The following is a 23,867-nucleotide window of genomic DNA, read 5'->3' on the forward strand; positions in this document are numbered from 1 at the left end:
CCCCACGTCTAGGTCGTGGTACGTGTTCAATGACCTGAAATTTTAATTGCGCCACTGAGTGTCTGGCTGCTGCAAAGTGCTCAGGAAGGGGGAGCCACGTCTTGCCATATCTTATCGTGGACTTATGGCTGGCAATCCTATCTTTAACGTGCTGTATTGTCTCCCCTACATAGAGCAAGCCACAAGGGCATTTGATGACATACACGACAAAGTTGGAGTCGCACGTAAAGAAGCCACGAATGGGGAAGGACTTGCCAGTCCTAGGGTGTGTAACATTGTCTGCTCGGATAATATTGGAGCAAGCGGCACAATTCAAGCACGGAAAGGTGCCCTGGCGGCGTGTGCCAAGCAACTTTTGAATGTGTTGTGGATGGGCACTACCAATGTCGGCCCTGACAACCTGATCCTTAATGTTCGGAGGTCTCCTAGTACTCATTAATGCTGGGGTCTGGAAAGAGGATATATTGGGGTATGCCCTACCCAGAAGTGGCCTATGCCTACGAATAACTGAGTGGACCTTGGGCATGAAGGGGTGATGTGTATGTACAAAGGGTATTCATTCCTGCGGCTGTCGTGAAATCACATCGGACGATGTATTGAGGGAGCGTGTCAGTTCCTGTTGTAAGAGTAAAGGGGGATATTCCCTATCACGAAATTTCTGTGATATGTTGTTAAGTCTATCCTGTCGTGTTGCCGGGTCTGTGACTATCCGGGTGACCCTTTTGAACTGGGAATGGGGTAAACTGTCTTTAGTGGATTTTGGGTGACAACTGGAATACAATAATAGGCTGTTACAGTCGGTTGGTTTGGTATATAAGTCGGTGGTAAGGAAGCCCTGGTCGTCCTTCAAGACCAGAGTGTCAAGGAAGGCGATTTGAGTCCCACTAGAATGCATGGTGAACTGGAGCTCCGAAAAGATAGAATTGAGGTATACATAGAAAGAGTCAAGTGAAGCTGGTGTGCCTGTCCAGATCAAGAAGATGTCATCTATGTATCTGTGGTAGCTAGTAACATGTTGGAGAAAGGGCTCTCTGTTGTAGATAAAATGTTCCTCAAAATAGTTCATGTAGGCATTTGCGTAGGCTGGAGCTACGTTCGAGCCCATTGCGGTCCCTTGTGCCTGTACATAATAGGTGTCACCATAGAGGAAGAAATTCTCATAAAGCACTACCCTTAATAGGTCAAGACAAAAATTGATACAATTAGGGGACAATTCTGATTTCTGCAAGAGGTCCTTGGTTGCAGTGATACCCTTTTCATGAGAGATGGACGTGTACAAACTGTTTACGTCAAGTGTGACGAATAAACTCTGTGTAGGGACTTGCTGGATCCGTTTAATTGTGTCCAGAAACTGACTAGTGTCCAATATTAAGGACCTGGTATCCTTAGTAAGTGGAGTCAAAATTCTCTCAAGGAAGACGGACAGGGGTGACAGAATGGAATCCATGGAGGCCACAATGGGCCTCCCGGGAGGATTAGTCAGAGATTTGTGAATCTTGGGTAAGGTGTAAAACACCGGAGTTATTGGGTGGGGATTTTTGAGAAAGGAGGCCGTCTTAGTATCAATAGTTTTAAGATCAAGATAGGAAGACAAAAGGTCCTGGATAAGATGGGTAATTCTGGGTGTAGGGTTCCTAGGTATTACGTTGTAGGTTTGTGTATCGGATAATTTTCGGAGGACCTCGGTGTGATACATGGAACGATCCATGACGACCGTGGCACCCCCTTTGTCTGCCGGTTTTATGATGATGTTTTTATTGGCTCGTAGGGATGAAAGTGCTTGCTTTTCATCAAGGGTTAGGTTGGTGTGCGTGGGAAAGAACCCCAACTTCTGTTGGTGTGTGAGAGATTTAATGTCACGGATAACCAGAGAAATGAAAGTCTCCGCCGCATGGTAGGAGTGTGGGGGTGAAAAGGAACTGGTGTTACGTAAACCCAAGGAAGTGATAGACAATTCAGTGGTGGTTTCGGCGACAGATGTAGTACCCTGTCCGATGACATCCTTCGTCTTTGTACTTCCTCACATTTATTTTGTATATACGTTATTAGTTTTGTTTACATCATGTGCTCACATATGTTTTGTTTCTTTTAGCGACCAATTTTGATAAAGACTCAGGAAGTGTTGAAACGTCAGCTTATTCTTCTGATCGCCCTCTACATTATTGAGTCTTCTGTCTAATGTTATACAAATACATTTTACTTCCCTTTTTTGCATTATATACTCTCAGACTGTGCGGTGTATATTGTTCAAACTAAAGAGAATAAGCATCATTTAGCCTAGCAAAACAAAAGACAATGTTATCAACATTCTTATGTAAAAGCAACACATTGGGGATACATGATGTCATTTTGATAACATTACTATTTTATCTGCTGCAGATCTATCAGTCTCCTGAATTACTTAGCTCTGTGCTGCTGAAATAGAGTAGAGCGAATTTGTTCGGATTCAGTTGTCGAATCTGAATTTGCCATATTCGTGCCATGGTGGTACCCTATTCGTGCTGAACTTTTGTTTGATGATCGGTTCCGAACGTTTTCCGTAATGTATACTGTAATGTTGTTTGGCTGTGTTCGATGAATATTGCAAAAACAGTATTCGCTGCCGATCGTATTCAGACCCAAATCCGAACAAATTCACTCAACTCTATGAGCTGAAACCTATAACCAAATAGTCATTTTCGGGGCTACATTTATTCTGTTCAATATCTCTGTTAGCTGTACTATTTAGTGTAGGGATAGATAGCTGCTGGAGAAGGGTTATTAGTGCATTACTGGCATAGCTGCAGAAAAAAAACTTTTCCAGGCTAGGGCTAGATCTGTTATATTCAATACCGTTGTTAGCTGTACTAGTTAACATAAGGATAGATAGTTGCTGGAGAAGGGCCAGTATTGAATTACAGGCATTGCTGCAGAAAAAAATCCTTATCAGAGCTACATGTATTGTATTCTCATCCCTAATGATACTGCTCTTAGCTGCATACCTAATTTAATATGAACAAGGTGAGCAGTAAACGACAGGGAAGTAAACATATTGCTGATGGTGCACGCAGAGATCGAGGCCATGGGCAAGGTGAAATTGTGCATGCTCAAAAGCACAATAAACATGCTCATCGAAGATACATTGCTTCACCTTCTAGTTTGAAGGGGGTTCAGGACACGACTTTTGAAGCCAGAACAGTGAGAACAAGTGATCCGCTGGATATTAAATATTGTTTCCAGTATGTATCTCAGCACCACCTTGTCTTCCACATGGTTCAGTCTCAGTAGCCAAGAGTGTGGACTAAATAATCCTCAACCTGATCGATCCTCCTTCCTTCCACCATGGTGAATCGCAGGAGACAAGTGATCCCACACTCGGACACTCCAAGGAGCTGTTTACATTTCCATTTATTGATTCTAGCCTTTAATGCTGCACATTTAAAGAGGGACATGAGGAGATGGTGTGTAGTGATGCCCAAATATTTGATCAGCCATGAACAGAAGACAACTGTGGGGAACGCCAATTAGTGTCTCAAGTGGTAGATGATGATGAGTCACAATTGCCAACAAGTCATGTTAAGTGAACAAGTTAGGAGGACCAGAGTGTGGAAGTGAAAGACGAGGTAGTGAACAATGAAGTCACTGACCTAACCTGGGAAGGTCCATAAATGGCGAAGCCAGCAGTACACAGGGGGAGGAATCCGCAGCACCACAAAAGGCAGGATGAGGCAGATGGGTGGCCAGAGGGAGAATGTGAGCAACTGTTCCCAAAAGCATACACACATGGTAAGATCCCAGGCCAAGGGTTAGATGTTCCCCAGTCTGACGCTTTTTGAAGAAAGTCTGGCAATAAAAGAATGGTAATTTTCAAATTGTGCCATACCAAGATCAGCAGGGGCCTGACCAATGCCAGCCTGACCACCACTAGAATGCACAGGCACATGTCATCCAAGCACCTGACTTGGTGGACCGAATGCCTGGGTTCTCAATCAGTGTTTGCAGGTGACACCACTGTCTCTTCCCCTGTGCTACATGCTTGTGAATATCCTGTGCAGGATGCAGGTGCTGATGCTTCCTGCCCTGTACCTGTAGTTATACATTCACATGCACAATCAGCAATCTCGTCAATGCAGTGCATTGTTCAGCTGTCTTTACCCCAGGCCTTGGAACGCAAACAGATGACATGGCTCCCCAAATCATCACTGATTTTGGAAACTTCACATTAGACCTCAAATAGCTTGAATTGTGTGCCTCTCCACTCTTCCTCCAGACTCTAGGACCTTGAATTCCAAATGAAATGCAAAATTTATTTTCATCTGAAAACAACACCTTGGACCACTGAGCAACAGTCCAGTTCTTTTTATCCTTGGCCCAAATAAGACGCTTCTGGTGTTGCCTATTGGTCATGAGTGGCTTGGCACAAGGAATGCAACTCTGGTAGCCCATGTCCTGGATATTGATTGAATCAATCACTCCAGCAGCAGTACACTTCTTGGGAATCTCCCCAAAATGTTTGCATGGCCTTTTCTTAACAATCCTTTCAAGGCTGTGGTTATCATTGTTGCTTGTGCACCTTTTTCTACCACACTTTTTCCTTCCACACAACTTTCTATTAATATGCTTGGATATGGCACTCTGTGAACAGCCAGCTTCTTTAGCAACGATCTCTAGTGGCTTGCCCTCTTTGTAGAGTGTGTCAATGATTGCCTTCTGGACATCTGTCAAGTCAGCAGTCTTCCCCATGATTGTGGAGCCTACTGAAACAGATTAAGGGACCTTTTTAAATGCTTGGGAAGTAGTGATGAGTTAATATATTCAGCACTATTTATTACTTGCACTAATAGTACACTATTCGGGCTATTAATTACTTGGCGAGTAATTTGGTATTCTCCTCAGTATATTCGAGTGACCCGCCCAGCATGTTTGGCGCTTTATCTACAGCCACTGAACATGCTAGGCTGGCTTGCCAATCACAGTAATGCCAGTGCCAAATTTGATGTGGTAGTACTGTGATTGGCTGGCCTTCCAGCGCCATAGGAAATATTTAATCCCTGATGGCGCTATCTTGCGCACATTGCAGACAGAAACAGCGTAGGGAGAGTGTAGTGTAAGAGAAGGGAAAGTGAAAGAAGCCTATAGGGAGTTTTTTATTCCAAAAAGCTCTTTAAAGAGCTCATGAGGGTGAAGATTAATTCTTTGTTAGGTAGAGATGGCATAGGGAAAGATGTAATAAAAGGGAAAGTGAAAGGCAGTCACCTGGGTGTTATCTGTTGTGAATTCCGTTCTCGAACTCCGTCCTGTGGTCATGAATGGTACTTCGGTGAGTTCTGTCCGTGGACTCCCTCTGGTGGCTGTGAGTGGAGCTGCTGGTTCTGAGATTCCTTCTCCAGCTGCCCTCGTTTGGGGCTAGGCTAATTCTCTATTTAACTCCACTCAGATCGTTACTCCATGCCAGCTGTCAATGTTCTAGTACTGGTTCAGATCTCTCCTGGATCTTTCTGAGGACCTGTCTACTCCAGCACAAGCTAAGTTCCTGCTTGTTCATTTGTTACATATGGTTTTTCTTGCTAAGTTCTAGTCCAGCTTGCTATCATGAAACTACCTGGCTAGCTGGAAGCTCTGGGGGTGCAGAGTGGCACCACCGCATCGTGAGTCGGTGCGGGGGTATTTTTTGCACACTCTGCGTGGTTTTTGTAGCTTTTTGTGTTGACCGCAAAGATCCCTTTTCTATCCTCAATCTCTTTAGTTAGACTGGCCTCTGTTTGCTAAAACCTATTTCATCCTGTGTTTGTGATTTCCTCTTATCTCACAGTCAATGCTTGTGGGGGGGCTGCTTTTACCTTTGGGGAAATTTCTCTGAGGGAAGTAAGGCTTTGTTTCCTTTCTTTAGGGGTAGTTAGCTCTTAGGCTGTGAAGAGGCGTCTAGGCAGAGTCAGGCACGCTCCACGGCTGTTTCTAGTTGTGTTGATAGGAGTAGGGTTTGCGGTCAGCAGAGTTCCCATTTCCCCAGAGCTCGTCCTGATTCCGTGTTTAACTATCAGGTCATTCCTGGTGCACCTAACCACCAGGTCCATAACAGTACAGCTGGCCCACAAAATGTTAATGCATCTCAATAGAGGGAAAAGAGAAGTTCTGAGACCATTTTTTTTTTCTCTGCAGTGTGTTTTGCCTTTCTTTTCCCCTTAAACTCTGGGTGGTTCAGAACTTAGGTGTGGATATGGACATTCAAGGTTTGTCCTCTAGTGTAGATCAACTCGCTGCAAGGGTACAAAACATTCAAGATTATGTAGTTCAGAATCCTATGTTGGAGCCTAGAATTCCAATTCCTGATTTGTTTTCTGGGGATAGATCTAAATTTCAGAATTTCAAAAACAATTGTAAACTGTTTCTTGCTCTGAAACCCCGCTCTTCTGGTGACCCTATTCAGCAAGTAAGAATCATTATTTCTTTGTTGCATGACGACCCTCAAGACTGGGCATTCGCCCTGGCGCCAGGAGATCCTGCATTGCATAATGTAGATGCATTTTTTATGGCGCTGGGTTTGCTTTATGATGAACCGAATTCTGTGGATCAGGCTGAGAAAATTTTGCTGGCTTTGTGTCAGGGTCAGGATGAAGCGGAGTTATATTGCCAGAAGTTCAGAAAGTGGTCTGTGCTTACTCAGTGGAATGAGTGTGCCCTGGCAGCAATTTTCAGAAAGGGTCTTTCTGAAGCCCTTAAGGATGTTATGGTGGGGTTTCCCACGCCTGCTGGTCTGAATGAATCAATGTCCTTGGCCATACAGATCGATCGGCGCTTACGTGAGCGAAAAACTGTGCACCATTTGGCGGTATCCTCTGAGCAGAGGCCTGAGCCTATGCAATGTGATAGGACTTTGACTAGAGCTGAATGGCAAGAACATAGACGTCAGAAGGGGCTGTATTTTTACTGTGGTGACTCCACTCATGCTATCTCTGATTGTCCTAAGCGCACTAAGCTGTTCGCTAGGTCCGTCACCATTGGTACTGTACAGCCTAAATTTCTTCTGTCTGTTACTCTGATTTGCTCTTTGTCATCCTATTCTGTTATGTCATTTGTGGATTCAGGCACTGCCCTGAATTTGATGGACTTGGAGTTTGCCAGGGGCTGTGGTTTTTTCTTGGAGCCCTTGCAGCATCCCACTCCTTTGAGGGGAATTGATGCTACGCCTTTGGCCAAGAATAAGCCTCAGTACTGGACCCAGTTGACTATGTTCATGGCTCCTGCGCATCAGGAGGATATTCGCTTTTTGGTGTTGCATAATCTGCATGATGTGGTCGTGTTGGGTTTGCCATGGCTGCAGGTCCATAATCCAGTATTGGATTGGAAATCAATGTCGGTGTACAGTTGGGGGTGTCAAGGGGTACATGGGGATATTTCACTATTGTCAATTTCTTCCTACACTCCTTCTGAAGTCCCTGAGTTTTTGTCGGATTACCGGGATGTATTTGATGAGCCCAAGTCTAGTACCCTACCTCCTCATAGGGATTGTGATTGTGCTATTAATTTGATTCCTGGTAGCAAGTTCCCTAAGGGACGACTTTTCAATTTGTCTGTGCCAGAACACGCCGCTATGCGGAGTTATATAAAGGAGTCCTTGGAGAAAGGGCATATTCACCCGTCGTCGTCACCATTGGGAGCAGGGTTCTTTTTTGTGGCCAAGAAGGATGGTTCTCTGAGACCTTGTATAGATTACCGCCTTCTTAATAAAATCACGGTCAAATTTCAGTACCCTTTGCCTCTACTGTCTGATTTATTTGCTCGGATTAAGGGGGCTAGTTGGTTCACCAAGATAGACCTTCGAGGGGCGTATAATCTCGTGTGTATTAAACAGGGCGATGAATGGAAAACAGCATTTAATATGCCCGAGGGCCATTTTGAGTACCTGGTGATGCCATTCGGCCTTTCTAATGCTCCCTCTGTGTTTCAGTCCTTTATGCATGACATCTTCCGAAAGTATCTGGATAGATTCATGATCGTATATTTGGATGATATTTTTGTCTTTTTGGATGATTGGGAGTCCCATGTGAAGCAGGTCAGAATGGTGTTCCAGGTCCTTCGTGCTAATTCCTTGTTTGTAAAGGGATCTAAGTGTCTCTTTGGAGTTCAGAAGGTTTCCTTTTTGGGCTTCATTTTTTCCCCTTCTACTATCGAGATGGATCCTGTTAAAGTCCAAGCTATTTATGATTGGACTCGGCCTACATCTGTGAAGAGCCTTCAGAAATTTCTGGGCTTTGCCAATTTTTACCGTCACTTCATCGCTAATTTTTCTAGTGTTGTTAAACCATTGACTGATTTGACCAAGAAGGATGCTGATGTGGTGAATTGGTCCTCTGCGGCCGTTGAGGCTTTTCAGGAGTTGAAACGTTGTTTCTCTTCGGCTCCTGTGTTGTGTCAGCCAGATGTTTCGCTCCCTTTTCAGGTCGAGGTTGATGCTTCTGAAATTGGAGCAGGGGCTGTTTTGTCTCAGAGAAGTTCTGATTGCTCTGTAATGAAGCCATGCGCTTTCTTTTCGAGAAAGTTTTCGCCTGCTGAGCGTAATTATGATGTTGGCAATCGGGAGTTGTTGGCTATGAAGTGGGCATTCGAGGAGTGGCGACATTGGCTTGAAGGAGCCAAGCATCGCGTGGTGGTCTTGACAGATCACAAGAATCTGACTTATCTCGAGTCTGCCAAGCGGTTGAATCCTAGACAGGCTCGTTGGTCGCTGTTTTTCTCCCGTTTCAATTTTGTGGTTTCGTATCTTCCGGGTTCTAAGAATGTGAAGGCTGATGCCCTTTCAAGGAGTTTTGTGCCTGATTCTCCTGGGGTTCCTGAGCCGGCTGGTATTCTCAGAGAGGGGGTAGTTCTGTCTGCCATCTCCCCTGATTTGCGGCGGGTGCTGCAGGAGTTCCAGGCTGATAGACCTGACCGTTGTCCAGCGGAGAAACTGTTTGTCCCTGATAGATGGACTAATAGAGTTATCTCTGAGGTTCATTGTTCGGTGTTGGCTGGTCATCCTGTCATCCAAAAAATAAAGTCAAAACTCTCCTGTGAACATATGCTAAAGGGAAGGTATTACTTTTAATTATTGTTATTTTTATTTTGCGTTTTATAAATGTTATAAAATCCCTGGCAAAAATTATTGAATCACCGGCCTTGGAGGATGTTCATTCAGTTGTTTAATTTTGTAGAAAAAAAGCAGATCACAGACATGGCACAAAACTTCATTTCAAATGGCAACTTTCTGGCTTTAAAAAACACTAAATAAAATCAAGAACAAAAAATGTGGTAGTCAGTAATGGTTACTTTTTGTAACCAAGCATAGGGGAAAAATTTAAAAATTATGGAATCACTCAATTCTGAGGAAATAATTATGGAATCACCCTGTACATTTTCATACCCAAAAATAACACCTGCATCAAATTAGATCTGCTTGTTAGTCTGTATCTAAAAAGGAGTGATCACACCTTAGAGAGCTGTTGCACCAAGTGGACTGACATGAATCATGGCTCCAACATGAGAGATGTCAATGGAAACAAAGGAGAGGATTATCAAACTCTTAAAAGAGGGTAAATCATCACGCAATGTTGCAAAAGATGTTGGTTGTTCACAGTCAGCTGTGTCTAAAATCTGGACCAAATACAAACAACATGGAAAGGCTGTTAAAGGCAAACATACTGGTAGACCATGGAAGACATCAAAGCATCAAGAATGGAAATTTCAAGCAATACATCTCCAAAACAGGAAATGCTCAACGAAACAAATGAGGAATGAATGGATGGAAACTGGAGTCAAAGTCCGTGACTCAACTGTAGGAAACCGCCTAAAAGAAAAGGAAATTTACATACAGAAAATCTAAAGGGAAGCCATCATTAACAACTGAACAGTAGTGTTGAGCGATACCATCCGATACTTGAAAGTATCAGTATCGGAAAGTATCGGCCGATACCGGCAAAGTATCGGATCTAATCCGATACCGATACCCGATACCAATACAAGTCAATGGGACTCATGTATCGGACGGTATTCCTGATGGTTCCCAGGGTCTGAAGGAGAAGAAACTCTCCTTCAGGCCCTGGGAACCATATTAATGTGTAAAATAAAGAATTAAAATAAAAAATATTGCTATACTCACCTCTCCGACGCAGCCTGCACCTTACCGAGGGAACCGGCAGCGTTCTTTGCTTAAAATGCGCGCTTTTCCTTCCTTCCGTGACGTCACGGCTTCTGATTGGTCGCGCGCCGCCCATGTGGCCGCGACGCGACCAATCACAGCAAGCCGTGACGTAATTTTAGGTCCTTCAGTATTTTAAAATTACGTTCCGGCGTTGTGATTGGTCGCGCCGCGGTCACATGGGCGACGCGACCAATCACAAGCCGTGACGTCACGGGAGGCTGGACACGCGCGCATTTTAAAATGCGAAAAGCGCCATTTCTCAGCCAATGAAGGTGAACGCAGAGTGTGGGCAGCGTGATGACATAGATCCTGGTCCCCACCATCTTAGAGAAGGGCATTGCAGTGATTGGCTTGCTGTCTGCGGCGTCACAGGGGCTATAAAGGGGCGTTCCCGCCGACCGTCATCTTACTGCTGCTGATCTGAGCTTAGGGACAGGTTGCTGCCGCTTCGTCAGAAGCAGGGAGAGCGTTAGGCAGGGTCCACTAACCACCAAACCGCTTGTGCTGCAGCGATTTGCACTGTCCAACACCACCTTCGGTGTGCAGGGACTGTGGAAGCTATTTTTTTTTTTTTTTCCCCTCAGCGCTGTAGCTCATTGGGCTGCCCTAGAAGGCTCCGTGATAGCTGTATTGCTGTGTGTACGCCACTGTGCAAACCAACTGCTTTTTTCAAAGCACATATCCTCTTGTTCCTTCCTTTCTGCACAGCTATCTTTTTTGTTTGTCCACACTTTTTATTTAATTTGTGCATCAGTCCACTCCTATTGCTGCCTGCCATACCTGGCTTAGATTACTGCAGGGAGATAGTAATTGTAGGACAGTCCCTGTTTTTTTTTTGTTTTTTTTGTGGGAGATTAAGATTGGCATTTCTGCTACAGTGCCATCCCTGTGTGTGCCATCTCTCACTGAGTGGGCCATAGAAAGCCTATTTATTTTTTCCGTGATTTGTGTTCTAAATTCTACCTCAACACAAAAACACTACATCAATCAGTGGGAGAAAAATATTGGCCTCAGTCAGGGCTTGTGTGTCACTGCTGTGTGTGCTATCTCTCATTCAGTGGGCTATAGCAAGCCTATTTATTTTATTTTTTTTTTAATATTATTTGGTTTCTAAAGTCTCCCTGAAAAAAAAAAAAAAACCTAAAAAAACAGTGGGAGAGTAATATTGCCCTTTCAGCTTGTGTGCCAGTCTTGACTCCTGGGTGTGCCACCCCTCTCTCTCATTCAGTGGGCCATAGAAAGGCTATTTTTTTTTTTGGTTTTTTTAATATTATTTGGTTTCTAAAGTCTCCCTGAAAAAAAAAAAAAAAACATAAAAAAACAGTGGGAGAGTAATATTGCCCTTTCAGCTTGTGTGCCAGTCTTGACTCCTGGGTGTGCCACCTCTCTCCCTCTCATTCAGTGGGCCATAGAAAGCCTATTTATTTTTTTTTAAAAATATTATTGGGTTTCTAAAGTCTCCCTTAAAAAACAAAAAATACATAAAAAAACAGTGGGAGAGTAATATTGCCCTTTCAGCTTGTGTGCCAGTCTTGACTCCTGGGTGTGCCACCTCTCTCCCTCTCATTCAGTGGGCCATAGAAAGCCTATTTATTTATTTTTTTAAATATTATTGGGTTTCTAAAGTCTCCCTTAAAAAACAAAAAATACATAAAAAAACAGTGGGAGAGTAATATTGCCCTTTCAGCTTGTGTGCCAGTCTTGACTCCTGGGTGTGCCACCTCTCTCTCTCATTCAGTGGGCCATAGAAAGGCTATTTTTATTTTTGGTTTTTTTAATATTATTTGGTTTCTAAAGTCTCCCTGAAAAAAAAAAAAAAAACATAAAAAAACAGTGGGAGAGTAATATTGCCCTTTCAGCTTGTGTGCCAGTCTTGACTCCTGGGTGTGCCACCTCTCTCCCTCTCATTCAGTGGGCCATAGAAAGCCTATTTATTTATTTTTTTAAATATTATTGGGTTTCTAAAGTCTCCCTTAAAAAACAAAAAATACATAAAAAAACAGTGGGAGAGTAATATTGCCCTTTCAGCTTGTGTGCCAGTCTTGACTCCTGGGTGTGCCACCTCTCTCCCTCTCATTCAGTGGGCCATAGAAAGCCTATATATTTTTTTTTTTAAATATTATTGGGTTTCTAAAGTCTCCCTTAAAAAACAAAAAATACATAAAAAAACAGTGGGAGAGTAATATTGCCCTTTCAGCTTGTGTGCCAGTCTTGACTCCTGGGTGTGCCACCTCTCTCCCTCTCATTCAGTGGGCCATAGAAAGCCTATTTATTTTTTTTTTTAAATATTATTGGGTTTCTAAAGTCTCCCTTAAAAAACAAAAAATACATAAAAAAACAGTGGGAGAGTAATATTGCCCTTTCAGCTTGTGTGCCAGTCTTGACTCCTGGGTGTGCCACCTCTCTCTCTCATTCAGTGGGCCATAGAAAGCCTATTTATTTTTTTGGTTTTTTTAATATTATTTGGTTTCTAAAGTCTCCCTGAAAAAAAAAAAAAAAACATAAAAAAACAGTGGGAGAGTAATATTGCCCTTTCAGCTTGTGTGCCAGTCTTGACTCCTGGGTGTGCCACCTCTCTCCCTCTCATTCAGTGGGCCATAGAAAGCCTATTTATTTTTTTTTTTAAATATTATTGGGTTTCTAAAGTCTCCCTTAAAAAACAAAAAATACATAAAAAAACAGTGGGAGAGTAATATTGCCCTTTCAGCTTGTGTGCCAGTCTTGACTCCTGGGTGTGCCACCTCTCTCCCTCTCATTCAGTGGGCCATAGAAAGCCTATTTATTTATTTTTTAAAATATTATTGGGTTTCTAAAGTCTCCCTTAAAAAACAAAAAATACATAAAAAAACAGTGGGAGAGTAATATTGCCCTTTCAGCTTGTGTGCCAGTCTTGACTCCTGGGTGTGCCACCTCTCTCCCTCTCATTCAGTGGGCCATAGAAAGCCTATTTATTTTTTTTTTTTAAATATTATTGGGTTTCTGAAGTCTCCCTTAAAAAACAAAAAATACATAAAAAAACAGTGGGAGAGTAATATTGCCCTTTCAGCTTGTGTGCCAGTCTTGACTCCTGGGTGTGCCACCTCTCTCTCTCATTCAGTGGGCCATAGAAAGGCTATTTTTTTTTTTTTTTAATATTATTTGGTTTCTAAAGTCTCCCTGAGAAAAAAATAAAAATAAATTAGGTGGGAGATTAATATTGACATTAGTGCTTGAGTGACAGTCCTGCGTGTGTGTCATCTCTGTGATTTTGTGCCACAGAAAACAGAGTGTGTAACATTGTGCCTGATTTTCCTTGTGGTCTCACCAACCTGTTAAGGGATATTGAAATCATACTGAAGTTATAGCTCACCGTGTAAGTTGTTTGACAGCAACAAATAAAGTTACTTTGGTTAAGATTTTAAAACAATGAGGAAGTCTGGTGCAAGAGGTCGTCGTGGGCGTTCATTGTCAGCTGGTAATGATGGTAGTGGTAGTGGAGCATCAGGTGGTCATGGGGATAAAAATATTCCACCTAAGTCTGGAGCTGTGGAGCCAGTTTCGTCGTCAGGCTACACAAGGCCTCGAACGCTCTCTTTTCTGGGAGTAGGAAAACCGCTTTTAAAGGCGGAGCAGCAACAGCAAGTTTTGGCTTACATTGCAGACTCAGCCTCTACCTCTTTTGCCTCCTCTTACGAAACTGGTAAATGTAAAAGCAGCGTGTCGCTTGTGGATGTTCACGGTCAGGGACAAGTCGCTTCCTTGTCCTCCTCAGCAAAAACTACAACAAGAGAGAAGGATGCAGCAGGCGACACAACGGGTCACTCCATGGAGCTCTTTACACATACCGTCCCTGGCTTAGAAAGTGAAACATTTAACAGGCCATGCCCATTACAAGTATATTCTGACATGGAGTGCACTGATGCACAGCCACAGCCAGAGTACTATGCTGCTCCTTTGACTCAGACCACCACATTGCCCTCTCAGGGTACAGATCCACAATCAGACCCTGATGAGACTATGTTGCCCCGCCACGAACGCTATACCACCGACCGACACAGTGACACAGACGAAGTTGCACACGAGCTCGAAGAGGAGGTAATAGATGACCCAGTTATTGACCCCGATTGGCAGCCATTGGGGGAACAGGGTGCAGGCGGCAGTAGTTCAGAAGCGGAGGTGGAGGAGGGGCCGCAGCAGGCATCAACATCGCAACAGGTTCCATCTGCCGGGCCCGTATCTGGCCCAAAACGCGTGTCAAAGCCAAAACCTGTTGGAGCACAGCGTTGCCATCCGGTTAAAGCTCAGTCTGCAATCCCTGAAAAGGGATCCGAGTCTAGGAAGAGTGCAGTCTGGCATTTTTTTAAACAACATCCAACAGATCAGCGCAAAGTCATTTGTCAAAAATGTTCAACTAGCTTAAGCAGAGGTCAGAATCTGAAAAGTCTAAATACTAGTTGCATGCATAGACACTTAACCACCATGCATTTTCAAGCCTGGACTAACTACCAAACGTCCCTCAAGGTTGTAGCACCCTCGGCCAATGAAGCTAGTCAGCAACGCAACATCCCTTCCGTCACTGTAAGGCCACCATTTTCTGCACCACCGGCAGTATCTGTGCAGGTTTCTTTGCCAGCCAAAAGCAGTCAGGGTCAGGGAACCACCAGTTTTGTAGGAGGAAATATTGCATCTAGGGCACCGGCGGAAACAATACCGTCTCCAACCGTCTCTCAGTCTGCCATGTACACCGGCACACCCGAAAGTTCCACGATCTCCAGCTCTCCAGTCCAGCTCACCCTACATGAGACTCTGGTTAGAAAAAGGAAGTACTTATCCTCGCATCCGCGTACACAGGGTTTTAACGCCCACATAGCTAGACTAATCTCGTTAGAGATGATGCCCTACCGGTTAGTTGAAAGCGAAGCTTTCAAAGCCCTGATGGAGTACGCTGAACCACGATACGAGCTACCCAGTCGACACTTTTTTTCCAGAAAAGCCATCCCAGCCCTGCACCAGCATGTTAAACAGCGCATCGTCCATGCACTCAGGCAATCTGTGAGTACAAAGGTGCACCTGACTACAGATGCATGGACCAGTAGGCATGGCCAGGGACGTTATGTGTCCATCACGGCACACTGGGTGAATGTGGTGGATGCAGGGTCCACAGGCGACATCAATTTAGGGACAGTTGTGCCTAGCCCACGGTCTAGGAAACAGTTGGCTGTAGGCGTTCGCACCCCCTCCTCCTCCTCCTCCTCGTCCTCCTGCAGAAGCTACAGCTCTTCCACAGAACGCAGTCTGCCAACCACTCCATCGGCAGATGACACTGTTGCACACCAGTTGTCCCATTATGGGCCAGCTACTGCCAAGCGTCAGCAGGCTGTATTGGCTATGAAGTGCTTGGGCGACAACAGACACACCGCGGAAGTTCTGTCCGAGTTCTTGCAACAAGAAACGCAGTCGTGGCTGGGCACAGTAGATCTTGAGGCAGGCAAAGTAGTGAGTGATAACGGAAGGAATTTCATGGCTGCCATCTCCCTTTCCCAACTGAAACACATTCCTTGCCTGGCTCACACCTTAAACCTGGTGGTGCAGTGCTTATTGAAAACTTATCCTGGGTTCTCCGACCTGCTCCTCAAAGTGCGTGCACTTTGCTCACATATCCGACGTTCGCCTGTACACGCCAGCCGTATGCAGACCTATCAGCGGTCTTTGAACCTTCCCCAGCATTGCCTAATCATAGACGTTGCAACAAGGTGGAACTCAACACTGCACATGCTTCAGAGACTGTGCGAACAGAGGCGTGCTGTTATTTATTTGTGGGAGGATACACGGGCAGGCAGTAGGATGGCAGACATGGAGTTGTCAGGTGTGCAGTGGTCGAAGATACAAGACATGTGTCAAGTCCTTCAGTGTTTTGAGGAATGCACACGGCTGGTTAGTGCAGACAACGCCGTAATAAGCATGAGCATCCCCCTAATGCGTCTGCTGATGCAAAGTTTGACGCACATAAAGGAGCAGGCGTCTGCACCAGAGGAAGAGGAAAGCCTTGATGACAGTCAGCCATTGTCTGGTCAGGGCAGTGTACAGGACGAGGTAGCGGGCGAAGAGGAGGTGGAGGACGAGGAGGATGATGGGGATGAGTATATTTTTAATGCCGAACCTTTCCCGGGGGCACAGGAAATTGGTTGCGTGTCACGGCCGGGTTCTGGTTTTTTGAGGGACACAAGTGACGTAGATTTGCCTGCAACTGCCCCTCAACCAATCACAACCGGAGATTTGACAACTGGAACTTTGGCCCACATGGCGGATTATGCCTTACGTATCCTAAAAAGGGACACACGCATTACGAAAATGATGAACGATGACGATTACTGGTTGGCCTGCCTCCTTGATCCACGCTATAAAGGCAAATTGCAAAATATTATGCCACATGAGAACTTGGAACTAATATTAGCAACCAAACATTCAACTCTTGTTGACCGTTTGCTTCAGGCATTCCCAGCACACAGCGCACGTGATCGTTCTCACACGAGCTCCAGGGGGCAGCAGACTAGGAGTGTTAGGGGTGCACACATCAGAAGTGGCGTTGGACAGAGGGGTTTTCTGACCAGGTTGTGGAGTGATTTTGCTATGACCGCAGACAGGACAGGTACTGCTGCATCAATTGAAAGTGACAGGAGACAACATTTGTCCAGTATGGTTACTAACTATTTTTCATCCCTTATCGATGTTCTCCCTCAACCGTCATTCCCATTTGATTACTGGGCCTCCAAATTAGACACCTGGCCAGAATTGGCAGAATATGCATTGCAGGAGCTTGCTTGCCCGGCAGCAAGTGTCCTATCAGAAAGAGTATTCAGTGCTGCAGGTTCAATATTAACCGAAAAAAGGACTCGTCTGGCTACCCAAAATGTTGATGATCTAACATTCATTAAAATGAACCACAACTGGATTTCGAAATCTTTTGCCCCACCTTGCCCGGCCGACACCTAGCTTTCCTATGAAAGGCTCTTGCCTGTGAATTACTTTTCTAATGTCTAATTTGCTGCAGCTGATTGTACAGCATACGACATGTTTACACCTCCCTAAATGGCCAAACTCCCCACACGGGGCCGTGGTATCGCGACTTGGCGCAAGCACCCGTGAGACTGCTGTTTGTCTGAAGAGGTGGGTGTGCTCGCTTTTGGTTGACGGCATTGCTACTGGGTCCCTCATAGTACAATGTAGTGTCTCTGGCGGTGGTGGTGCGCACCCAACGTCAGACACACCGTTGTAACATGAGGGGCCCTGGGGCGGTCCCGCCGGCCTCTAGAGAGTTCCCCCCTACCCCAGCTCAAAATGTGCTCTACCACATGCAAAATTATGTCACACAGCTCCACCAATCTTTAGTCTATTCGCTGACATCATTCAATGTCTGGCACTGACAATACACATTTGTAGACATCTATGATGCAACTTAAAGTAGTCTGTGTCTGTGTCCTATATTGGCACCATTAAATAGTTACTGCCAAATTACTATGTCAGAAACTCAGCAGATGAGCCCACCCCTGTACCTAAGTATGCCACCTTTTTTTTTGTTTTGGTTGTTTTGCGAGACATTAACATCTATTTATATTTTGGGAGTACTGGGACAGACACTCCTTGCACTACTCCTCCACTCACCACCAAGCTGCCCGTGTATCCATGTAACCGCTGTAAAACTGCCATGAGCCTATTGTTTGTTATTTTAGGCCTTTGAAGCCTGTCTGCGGTCCCTCCTTCCACTAGTCCTCCACTGACCAGACCACTGCTGCCCGTGTACCCCTGGAACCAATTATAAAGTGCCTACAGCCAGCCCATTTTTTTATGTTAGGCCTTTGAAGCCTGTCTGCGGTCCCTCCTTCCACTAGTCCTCCACTGGCCAGACCACTGCTGCCCGTGTACCCCTGGAACCAATTATAAAGTGCCTACAGCCAGCCCATTTTTTTATGTTAGGCCTTTGAAGCCTGTCTGCGGTCCCTCCTTCCACTAGTCCTCCACTGGCCAGACCACTGCTGCCCGTGTACCCCTGGAACCAATTATAAAGTGCCTACAGCCAGCCCATTTTTTTATGTTAGGCCTTTGAAGCCTGTCTGCGGTCCCTCCTTCCACTAGTCCTCCACTGGCCAGACCACTGCTGCCCGTGTACCCCTGGAACCAATTATAAAGTGCCTACAGCCAGCCCATTTTTTTATGTTAGGCCTTTGAAGCCTGTCTGCGGTCCCTCCTTCCACTAGTCCTCCACTGGCCAGACCACTGCTGCCCGTGTACCCCTGGAACCAATTATAAAGTGCCTACAGCCAGCCCATTTTTTTATGTTAGGCCTTTGAAGCCTGTCTGCGGTCCCTCCTTCCACTAGTCCTCCACTGGCCAGACCACTGCTGCCCGTGTACCCCTGGAACCAATTATAAAGTGCCTACAGCCAGCCCATTTTCTTATGTTAGGCCTTTGAAGCCTGTCTGCGGTCCCTCCTTCCACTAGTCCTCCACTGGCCAGACCACTGCTGCCCGTGTACCCCTGGAACCAATTATAAAGTGCCTACAGCCAGCCCATTTTTTTATGTTAGGCCTTTGAAGCCTGTCTGCGGTCCCTCCTTCCACTAGTCCTCCACTGACCAGACCACTGCTGCCCGTGTACCCCTGGAACCAATTATAAAGTGCCTACAGCCAGCCCATTTTTTTATGTTAGGCCTTTGAAGCCTGTCTGCGGTCCCTCCTTCCACTAGTCCTCCACTGGCCAGACAACTGCTGCCCGTGTACCCCTGGAACCAATTATAAAGTGCCTACAGCCAGCCCATTTTTTTATGTTAGGCCTTTGAAGCCTGTCTGCGGTCCCTCCTTCCACTAGTCCTCCACTGGCCAGACCACTGCTGCCCGTGTACCCCTGGAACCAATTATAAAGTGCCTACAGCCAGCCCATTTTTTTATGTTAGGCCTTTGAAGCCTGTCTGCGGTCCCTCCTTCCACTAGTCCTCCACTGGCCAGACCACTGCTGCCCGTGTACCCCTGGAACCAATTATAAAGTGCCTACAGCCAGCCCATTTTTTTATGTTAGGCCTTTGAAGCCTGTCTGCGGTCCCTCCTTCCACTAGTCCTCCACTGGCCAGACCACTGCTGCCCGTGTACCCCTGGAACCAATTATAAAGTGCCTACAGCCAGCCCATTTTTTTATGTTAGGCCTTTGAAGCCTGTCTGCGGTCCCTCCTTCCACTAGTCCTCCACTGGCCAGACCACTGCTGCCCGTGTACCCCTGGAACCAATTATAAAGTGCCTACAGCCAGCCCATTTTCTTATGTTAGGCCTTTGAAGCCTGTCTGCGGTCCCTACTTTAAATACTCCTCCACTCACCACCAAGCTGCCTGCCCGTCTATCCATGTAACCGCTGTAAAACTGCAATGAGCCTATTGTTTGTTATTTTAGGCCTTTGATAGCCTGTCTGCGGCCCCTACTTGCAATACTCCTCCACTGACCACAATGCTGCCTGGATTGCCTGCCTGTGTATCCATGTAACCGATGTAAAACTGCCATGACTGCCTACTGTTTGTTATTTTAGGCCTTTGATAGCCTGTCTGCGGCCCCTACTTGCAATACTCCTCCACTGACCACAATGCTGCCTGGAGTGCCTGCCTGTGTATCCATGTAACCGATGTAAAACTGCCATGAGTGCCTACTGTTTGGTATTTTAGGCCTTTGATAGCCTGTCTGCAGCCCCTACTTGCAATACTCCTCCACTGACCACACCAATGCTGCCCGTGTACCCCTGGAACCTATTTAAAAGTTCATAGAGCCTAGTTATATATTTTATTTACTATTAATAAGGCCATGATGGACTACGCTGTACCACGCTACAAGCTAACCAGTCGACACTTCTTTTGCGAGAAAAGCCATCCCAACCCTCCACCAGCATGTAGAAGACCGCATTGTCCATGCACTCTGGCAATCTGTGAGTACAAAGGTGCACCTGACAACAGACGCATGGACCTGTAGGCATGGCCACGGAAGATTACGTGTCCATTACGGCGCAATGGGTTAATGTGTTGGATGCATGGTCCACAGGGGACAGCCTACTAAGTCTGTCTGCAGTCCCTAATTCAAATTGTCCTCCACTGTCTAAATCGGAGCTTCCACCTTCTGGCTTTCGGCCTATAGAATCAGAAATTAAACTGCATTTGGCCTTCAACTTTGGTTAGGGCCTACTAACGGCTTCTGCCCCTCCCTGGTGTTGCCCTCAACTAAATAAAGCTGAGCTTCAACCTTCTGCTCCAAATTACCATTTTAAAAAATGCAATAGGCTTTTCCGGCCTACTAAAGGTGTCTGTCTGTGTGCCCCTGCCTGGTGTTGTCCTCAACTAAATAAAGCTGAGCTTCAACCTTCTGCTCCAAATTACCATTTTAAAAAATGCAATAGGCTTTTCCGGCCTACTAAAGGTGTCTGTCTGTGTGCCCCTGCCTGGTGTTGCCCTCAACTAAATAAAGCTGAGCTTCAACCTTCTGCTCCAAATTACCATTTTAAAAAATGCAATAGGCTTTTCCGGCCTACTAAAGGTGTCTGTCTGTGTGCCCCTGCCTGGTGTTGTCCTCAACTGAATAAAGCTGAGCTTCAACCTTCCGGCTCTCATTAAGTGGTTTTTAAAAAACAAAATGGTGGTTAGGGCCTACTAACGGCTTCTGCCCCTCCCTGGTGTTGCCCAAACTAAATAAAGCTGAGCTTCAACCTTCTGCTCCAAATTACCATTTTAAAAAATGCAATAGGCTTTTCCGGCCTACTAAAGGTGTCTGTCTGTGTGCCCCTGCCTGGTGTTGTCCTCAACTAAATAAAGCTGAGCTTCAACCTTCTGCTCCAAATTACCATTTTAAAAAATGCAATAGGCTTTTCCGGCCTACTAAAGGTGTCTGTCTGTGTGCCCCTGCCTGGTGTTGTCCTCAACTGAATAAAGCTGAGCTTCAACCTTCCGGCTCTCATTAAGTGGTTTTTAAAAAACAAAATGGTGGTTAGGGCCTACTAACGGCTTCTGCCCCTCCCTGGTGTTGCCCTCAACTAAATAAAGCTGAGCTTCAACCTTCTGCTCCAAATTACCATTTTAAAAAATGCAATAGGCTTTTCCGGCCTACTAAAGGTGTCTGTCTGTGTGCCCCTGCCTGGTGTTGTCCTCAACTAAATAAAGCTGAGCTTCAACCTTCTGCTCCAAATTACCATTTTAAAAAATGCAATAGGCTTTTCCGGCCTACTAAAGGTGTCTGTCTGTGTGCCCCTGCCTGGTGTTGTCCTCAACTGAATAAAGCTGAGCTTCAACCTTCCGGCTCTCATTAAGTGGTTTTTAAAAAACAAAATGGTGGTTAGGGCCTACTAACGGCTTCTGCCCCTCCCTGGTGTTGCCCTCAACTAAATAAAGCTGAGCTTCAACCTTCTGCTCCAAATTACCATTTTAAAAAATGCAATAGGCTTTTCCGGCCTACTAAAGGTGTCTGTCTGTGTGCCCCTGCCTGGTGTTGCCCTCAACTAAATAAAGCTGAGCTTCAACCTTCTGCTCCAAATTACCATTTTAAAAAATGCAATAGGCTTTTCCGGCCTACTAAAGGTGTTTGTCTGTGTGCCCCTGCCTGGTTTTTGTCCTCAACTGAATAAAGCTGAGCTTCAACCTTCCGGCTCTCATTAAGTGGTTTTTAAAAAACAAAATGGTGGTTAGGGCCTACTAACGGCTTCTGCCCCTCCCTGGTGTTGCCCTCAACTAAATAAAGCTGAGCTTCAACCTTCTGCTCCAAATTACCATTTTAAAAAATGCAATAGGCTTTTCCGGCCTACTAAAGGTGTCTGTCTGTGTGCCCCTGCCTGGTGTTGTCCTCAACTAAATAAAGCTGAGCTTCAACCTTCTGCTCCAAATTACCATTTTAAAAAATGCAATAGGCTTTTCCGGCCTACTAAAGGTGTCTGTCTGTGTGCCCCTGCCTGGTGTTGTCCTCAACTGAATAAAGCTGAGCTTCAACCTTCCGGCTCTCATTAAGTGGTTTTTAAAAAACAAAATGGTGGTTAGGGCCTACTAACGGCTTCTGCCCCTCCCTGGTGTTGCCCTCAACTAAATAAAGCTGAGCTTCAACCTTCTGCTCCAAATTACCATTTTAAAAAATGCAATAGGCTTTTCCGGCCTACTAAAGGTGTCTGTCTGTGTGCCCCTGCCTGGTGTTGTCCTCAACTAAATAAAGCTGAGCTTCAACCTTCTGCTCCAAATTACCATTTTAAAAAATGCAATAGGCTTTTCCGGCCTACTAAAGGTGTCTGTCTGTGTGCCCCTGCCTGGTGTTGTCCTCAACTGAATAAAGCTGAGCTTCAACCTTCCGGCTCTCATTAAGTGGTTTTTAAAAAACAAAATGGTGGTTAGGGCCTACTAACGGCTTCTGCCCCTCCCTGGTGTTGCCCTCAACTAAATAAAGCTGAGCTTCAACCTTCTGCTCCAAATTACCATTTAAAAAAATGCAATAGGCTTTTCCGGCCTACTAAAGGTGTCTGTCTGTGTGCCCCTGCCTGGTGTTGTCCTCAACTAAATAAAGCTGAGCTTCAACCTTCTGCTCCAAATTACCATTTTAAAAAATGCAATAGGCTTTTCCGGCCTACTAAAGGTGTCTGCCCCTCCCTGGTTTTGTCCTCAACTGAACAAAGCTGAGCTTCCACATTCTGGCTTTCGCCCTATACTATCAGATATTAAACTGCAATTGGCCTACTAGTGTGGTTAGGCCCTTGAAACAGTGTCTGCTGCTCTTGGGTTTGCTACTCCACTGAACAAAGCAATGCCGCCTGTTTAGTCCTGTTACCAATTTTGAACTGCATTTAGCCTACTTTATTCTTTGGCCCTATATCTGTTTCCTCCTCATCCTGCCCATTGCCCAGCCACTGCTAAATGAGTCTGCTGGTACATTGACCTAGACCACTACATTCCCCTTGTACTCTACACAGCCAGAATCTGACCCTGCTGAAAGTAAGGTTCCCCTTCCCGCATGTTATACCACCTTACACAGGGACAAAGAGGAAGGTGCAGATGAAAGTGCAGGTTCCTTCATCAGGTGGGGGGGCATACTCGTTGGCGACGTCACTGGCACAGGGCCCCTCAGAGTACGCAAAAGTGTCGCTGCTGGTGGGAGGCGCCCCCGCCATGCAAACACACCGCCGTACTTTGAGGGGCCCTGTGCCAGTGCCAATGCGAACGAGTGGGCCCCCCCCTGCTTGCTCAGGATCACAGCACTTGCAACGTTTAAATACTTACCTTTCCCTGCAACACCGCCGTGACGTAGTCCGCATTTCCTGGGCCCACGAAAAACTTGAGCCAGCCCTACTCCCCCCACAACTTTCCCCCAATTCCCTATGCCCAACTATTATTATACAGTTAATTAAGATTGGCAAGCTTCAGAAACAAGAATGGATGTTTTTGGCATTAAAATGGGCACTGTAGGTGTTTTCCTGGCCTCCACTCACTGCCGACTATGCTTCCCCATTGACTTGCATTGGGTTTCGTGTTTCGGTCGATCCCCGACTTTTAGCGATAATCGGCCGACTGCACTCGACTCGACTCTGGACAAAATCGGGTTTCCCAAAACCCTACTCGATCTTAAAAAAATGAAAGTCGCTCAACCCTAATGATGAAATCATTTTTCAAGATGATAATGTGTCCTGCCATAGAGCAAAAACTGTGAAAACATTCCTTGAAAAAAGACACATAAGGTCA

Source organism: Ranitomeya variabilis, chromosome 2 (assembly GCF_051348905.1).
Source record: "Ranitomeya variabilis isolate aRanVar5 chromosome 2, aRanVar5.hap1, whole genome shotgun sequence".
Taxonomy (NCBI): Eukaryota; Metazoa; Chordata; class Amphibia; order Anura; family Dendrobatidae; genus Ranitomeya; species Ranitomeya variabilis.